Source organism: Bidens hawaiensis, unplaced genomic scaffold, assembly GCF_021521415.1.
Source record: "Bidens hawaiensis isolate Kalapana, Puna unplaced genomic scaffold, B.hawaiensis_p1.1 tig00011236_1, whole genome shotgun sequence".
NCBI classification, from domain to species: domain Eukaryota; kingdom Viridiplantae; phylum Streptophyta; class Magnoliopsida; order Asterales; family Asteraceae; genus Bidens; species Bidens hawaiensis.
Window position 1 is genome coordinate 614,555 of NW_027491876.1, and position 7,103 is coordinate 621,657.

Consider the following 7,103-nt stretch of genomic DNA (forward strand, 5'->3'; position numbering starts at 1 on the left):
TATTTGAATAATAATATTGTTTCTATGATCTTATTATAAATCAATCACAAACTAGTTAAGAATACCTAGTAAATGACCTAATAGAATCTAATTATATGACAGACAATCACCAAGGTAACTGTGAAACAATAAAACTCAGAAGATAAAACCAAGCACACATATGCATCAAGTAATTAATACTAAACGCTTTACTAATTCATAAACCCATAATCAAAAGAAATAATTCAAGCAAAATCATACATCAACAATGGTTCATCATAAAAGCTAGGTGGCTAGGGGGTTTAGCCAACAACTATACTCAAGACTAAAAGTAAACAAATAATTTCAAATAAACAATTCATGAGGAAAACAATAAATTCAAACGAATAATAATGATATTTGAATGAGTATGTGTTGAATCCGGACGATCTCCGCTTGAACCAATGGCTTTTTCTCTTCTCTCCAAGTCAACAGGGGAAGCCCCTGGCCAAACCCACTCTGCCTCCTATGTTTCATTCCAAACTTGTGGCCCCTTCTCAATTTTTTGCCTTTTCTTTTTATAAATTATAAGATATGCCGACTTCCATATTCTTCATGGCCCACGTGATTTATGTTGCCGCCCAATAAAATCATCATCGTTTATATAATTTTTTTAATAAGCTGCATAACAAATTAGATGTGCACAATTAATTGAAAATTTAATATTACAACGTTCAAATAGTTCCCAATCTTGTAATTTGCTTCGTAAAACTCTTGTTCTCACTTAACCCACTAATTGATCAACACACTGCTTAATTAGCCATAAAATAATTGTTAAAAACCCATGTAAATACTTTTTAACAATTTGACGTTAACAGTATCTTCAACCTATAGAATTCAATGGGTTTGTTATTAACAAAGGTATATCTTTCTTATCGGTAGTTTGATAATATAACCGCTATTATGTAACCAGATCATGTAAGATTATACTTACTGTTCATCACTCGCTTTATTATTTTTTTAATAAGTTGCATGTTCGTTGAACCTCGGTGTCCCTTCCTGGTTTTGTCAGTCATTTCATTAGCGCATGTTTGTTGAACCTTGGTGTCTCAACGGGTTTGTTAGAGCATTAATGTCTAATGCTAGGTCTTGTGGGCTTTATATGTTATATTTGTATGGTAAAGGGTTAAAAATGTCTTTAGTTGATAGTTGTTAAGTGGCGTATAAGTGTTAGAGACGTACAAGACTTATATGGAGCGTATAAGTCTTATACGCTACATAAGACTTATACGGCCCAACATGTTAAGGATAGAAGATTACCCGAGTTGGCCCGATAAGTTTGAGACTTATGTACAAGCCGTCAGCTACTATACATGGGAAGCTGTTGAGATGGAATACATCATACCATGAAATTAGAATGGTACTAGTCATCGTTTGTCTCAAATTCCCAAGGCAGAAAAAGCAAGATTTCTTCGTGGGATCAAGATGATGACTTTGTTCCAACAATCGATTAAGTCTGAGATCTTTCAATTATTGCAACATAATGGATATTGTCATTCTATATGGGAAGCTTTATTGAATAAAGATAGAGGGAAGCCTGACATAAGAAAGACCAAGATTGGTATGTTAAAGAAAGAGTTTGATATTTTTGCTATGGTCAAGGGTGATTCAATGGCACAATTGATTGAAAGATATTGTCATTTGGTGAATGACATGAAGCGTTGGGGAAATGATAAGCAAGAATACAAATACATTGATAAGCAAAATATGTTGTTGGAAACTACAATATGATAAGCAAGAAAGAGTTTGATATATATGAAGAGTAATACTGTAACTAAAGACATTGGGTTATATTTAATGCATCTCAATCTGTTGTTGCTCCTAATCCAATGATTCAAACTGCTTTTATCACAAATAGTAGTTTTGGGGGAAGTTCTCAATCGTCAAGCATACTTCATTATACAAGTTCTTACACTGGAACCAACTCTGCTCCTACCAACACTGTTCCTACCTACTCTTTTCCTAATCAATCATCTAGCCCTTCAAGTTCATCTGATGTTATGAATTGCAATATTGCTGTGAACATTAAAAACATCAATGGACTAACTGCTGAAAATGTTCAAGGGCATATGGTGTTTCTAGGATTTGTCCTAGAATCATATGAGTGTTTGATAAATGGGAGAATTGGAAACTACAATATGACAAAAGAGGTTTATGATCAGATTGACCTGGAGGAGATGGAAATGTTGGATATCCACCGGTGTATGGCAAGCGTGGATCGTAGAGCACAAAGGTTTCGGAAAATCACTAGTAAAATTTGTTTGGATGGGACAACTTCAAAGTTTGGTTTTGATATGTCAAAGGTGAGGTGTTTTCGATGCAAAGAAACAGTACACTTCAAAAGGGAATGCACGAATCCAGAAGTTGGGGAGACAAGTCCAAGTCCCATTGGTAGGGATTATAACAAGCAAGCAATTTATCATCAAAGCTCTCCTGCACCTGCTGAGTCATCAAAGAAGCCCGATGCCTCGTTATCTAAAGCATGTCATGGACAATTGGATGAGGGTTTCAAATGGAACACAATTGTTCATAGGGCTAATGTTGCTGAGGTAATTGGTAAGACTCAAGCTGGAGGACAGGTACATGTAAACCTTGTAAATGCAGATGTAGCGGTGGAAGATGTGGAAAATGTTGAAGAAAACTTTGTTGCTGATGGAAACAATGATGCTGCTGAAGTCATTGAGAGTGATGAATCTTGTGATGAGATTAACACTAAGGAGACAGAATCTCTAAAGTTTTTATTATATTCAAAATGAATTGTTTCAATCATTTTTATCTCCTGATGTGTATGAAAGTTTTTAAAGATGGTTTAATGGCGAGGAAGTGCCACATGGAAATATTGACTTTGGAATTGATGATGAGGATGAGATTGCATCTGATGAATCTCAATCAAGCATTGAAAAATTTGATTGAAGAAAATGTGACAGCTAAAGATATTACAGCTAAGGAAGTGAAAAGAGAAGATATTCCTAGCAGTTGCACTTATCATACAAGCATGGCTGGACATGTAACTTTTTCTTCTCAAGAAGTTAAACTTATGTGTGTATCTTATGACGAAAAAGAATTTGTGATTAATACTTTGATTTCCGACTATAACAAAATTTTTCATGATTATCAAAATATAAAAGAGGCTCATGATAAACTTCAATCGTGTGAAAAGAACTTGTGGGTGAAAATCCTACAAGATGAGAAAACGATCTCAATGCTTAAGCACACCGTTGAAGATAAGCAAATTGCCATCAATTGGCATATTGATAAGAAAACGAAACTTAATAAAGAACTTCAACTACTAAAACTTAAAAGTTATTCAGACTCATCATATGTCCTAGATCACATTATTCCAAAAGAGATACCGAAGTATTATGTTGTTCTCCCACCGATTTGGAGTTCTTATGTTCCAAAAGAACCAAAGGGTTTTCTTAAGGTGTTGAATGTGGTGCCTAATTTACCACAACATGATAGTTCATCATCTTTGTCTTGTGATGGGAAAATTGGAAATACTCATCATAGTTCTGAATTTGAGAGTGAGGTTGGAAGACAAGCTGCTGAATTTGTGTTGTCTGAAATAGAAATAAAATCTCAAGGAAGTGTTAAAACCGATAATCCAATTGAAACTCAAAAAATTGGTAATCAATCTGCTAAAACCAGAGCTGAAATTCATTCTAATGTGAAAGCTGGTAACTCAAAATTTGCTAAAACCAGTTTTTATTACAAGAGAAAGGGAATTGGTTACAAAGTGGGTGACAATGAATCAGTAAAACCCAGTGATGGTTTTCAAAAGATCGTGCTTCTTAAAGGTGAGACCTTCGAAGAAGATAAAGACGCCATCTTTAGTAGACAATCTAACGATTAGTTTTATAGATTAAAAAATGAAAGGGAAAGGGAAGAGAATCATGTTTATCCTGTTAATAAGTTTGTTGATAGGAAGAAATGTTTCTGTTGTAATGAAGAGGGACATTTATTTTATTCATGTCCTAAAAGATTCTCTCAAGAAAGGAGACATGTGGTGAACAAAAAACCACATGTGAAAGTTCCTTTCGAAAAATCTACATCTCCACCCACCAAGATTTTAAAAAGGAGTATATATAAGGAACTTGTCAAAAAGAATTTTGAAGTAGGTGAATCTTCAAGGTAAGAAAAATGATGTTTTTTACAAGAAAACAAATTCTGTCCAACTATTGGACAGAACTGGGTGGTTAATGGAAAATCGAATATAAATATTTTAATTCAATCACTGAAAAACGAAGTCGAGTCTTGTAAAATTGAGAAAGATAAGGAGTTGAACTTTTAAAATCCGAGTCTTCTAATGAATTTGTTAATTCAATTGCAGAAGAAATTGTTGAACCAATTATTGAACAAGTTGGTGAGTTTGTTTCATCAGTTCATTTTCGTCTGATGATTCACTATCTAATTATGATTATAATGATTTAGAAGAGGTTTTAAATGATAAATTGAAACAACCCAAGACCAAGAAGGCTTGGGTTTCCTTTTTTCACTAACTGCTTACTTTTGTAGGGGATTTCAAGATCCAATGACTCACGTTAGATAATGGATAGTGGAGCCTCTAGACACATGACAAGAACTCTTCATTTTCTAAGGAATGTTAAATCTATTCAAGGAGGATATGTGACATTTGTAGCAAATCAAGGAGGACAAATTGTTGGATAGAGTACTTTATAGAACGGGAAAGTGATGTTCGAGAATGTGAATTACATCACGGAGCTTGAGAATAATTTGCTAAGTATCTCCCAAATTTGTGACAAAGGCTTTTCAACACACTTTACAAGTCAAGATTGTATGATTTTGAAGCCTGGGTATAAGATTCCAAAACATTGGATATTGATGAAAGTACCAAGGGAAAATGATCTTTATGTGCATACCATGAGGGATGCATCATCGAATCGAGGTACTGTATAGTGTTTTGTCACCAAGGTGTCACACCCCAAAATCGTTAACTTGGCAACGGAAGACTTAATTTAGTTAATTTGGGCGGTGACAGACGTTGTTCAGCCAATCATATTCAAAAATAATGAACCATAAGTTGGACTTTATTAAATATCAGAATTTTACACGTGTCAAAGATGCGCAGTTCTATTTTAAATTACAAGTCCAACTATCGTTCATTCAAATGCACAACACCATTTTCCCTAGTCCTTCACGAAGCATCCATTTTCTTCATTTACCTGAAAAGTATGTTAAAAATAATTTCGTCAACACGAATGTTGGCGAGTTTCTCAATTTAAAAACCGGGATTTAACAGCTCTCAAGTTTACTCCCGCAAATTCATCATTCTTATCAATGATAAATATCATTATTCACCATTCTTATCAATGGACATTTAATTTTCCACTTTTCTAAACATAGCTATATATTTCTTAAACAAAATGTGTTAGTTGTTAACGAGAAAAGAGTACAACACATGTATGACTATCATTATAATAAACTCGATGCATACCAAAAACAAAATATTCCCACCTTTTCAACTAGAGCGATTGGAATAGTAGGGGGCTCGTCCCGAAAGATCTACCAATATTTTTAGGCCATTTCTCTCTACATTAATGGTTTTTCCTTTTATAATGACTCATCCCATTTAACACAATTTGTAAAATATATAGCACTTTCTTTACATACTTTCCCCCCAAAAACATTTATAAACCATTAAAACATTTAAAAGTGGGGATTTACGAGAAAACTCACCTTTGCGCAAGCTCAAACAACATTCAATTGTGATAATATGCCAATCAACGTCAAGATCTTATTAACATTCATCGAAATGACAACCGGATTCCTATGTTTAATACCAAGTATATTAACACATAAACATAGATACAAATGGAATCTTATCCTAACTTAATTTATTTATCCTCACGTGTCTTATTTGTTGTAATTCTAATAACTAAATTACAAACTTTTATTGTATAGGAAACATTGAAGGTCAATCGAACGTTTTAAAATATCTTATAAATATATTGGAACAACATAGTTTCAAATAATCGTTGTAAAACTAATATATGTTTTCGAAACTAAACGTGGGCGTTATTTAATAAAAGGTATATGTATTTAATTTAAAATATAATATTCTTATATTAATCGACTTGTTTTTGAATTCGGACAAATATGTTATATACCACTTCTTTTTAACAAAACATAATATAATCGTTATTATTATTTATACTGAAACGTGTTATATTAATACTCTTAATATAAAAACTTTGTTTTCATATTTTATATAAAAGTTTACTTTTTCTAAAAATATATTTATTTTTAATATTAATGGTGGTCACTATCCGGATAAACTATGCCAGTCCATATATCGTGTATATATGGTACACACACACACACACATAAAATCATCCAAGTCTCAATTGCACCATTTTTAACACGTGTAGTCGTGAATTTATATTTGTTATTAACTTTTATACTCTTTTTTTATCGCTCGTTTGTAAACTAACTATAGTTAAAATAATCATCTACCACATTTTAGTATTCTAAATATACTTAATAACACTATTTAAACAAATCTATCAAAAATCTAACTTTATCAAACTTTAAGAGATAAAAGTTATACCCTCTCGCGTGCGGTTCATGTCTAAAAGTCTACTCATGCCCACATGCAATGCGATCCGGATATACCAGCGCATTTGTTTTTTGTGGCACGAACGTTTCTCCGGTCTCGGATCGTCGGTACAGAACCTCAAAACCAACATGCAACTCATTTTAAGAACTATTTTCGTCTAAAATCTGACTAGTAACTTATGAAGCTTATAACTCACCTTTCAAATATATGATCATCGATTCTTTGGTGGAATCAAATATCAATATGTCAGGAAGGTTCACCGAAATCTTTAGGTCGATCCGATGGTCAGATCTTCGGGGACCTGCATTTCTTTATAGCTACGTTTTCAAGATCCGCAAAGTGAGCTGAACACGACAAAGGGTTGAGAAACCCAACTTAGGAAACTCCAATCCTCATCTCCACCATTCAAAATGAGTGAATATGGGTTATGAATCCTTTGTAGAAAAATCAAGACGATCGGACCGTTAGATCTTCCGTTATAAACCGATCTTTGCGGATACGCGAAACT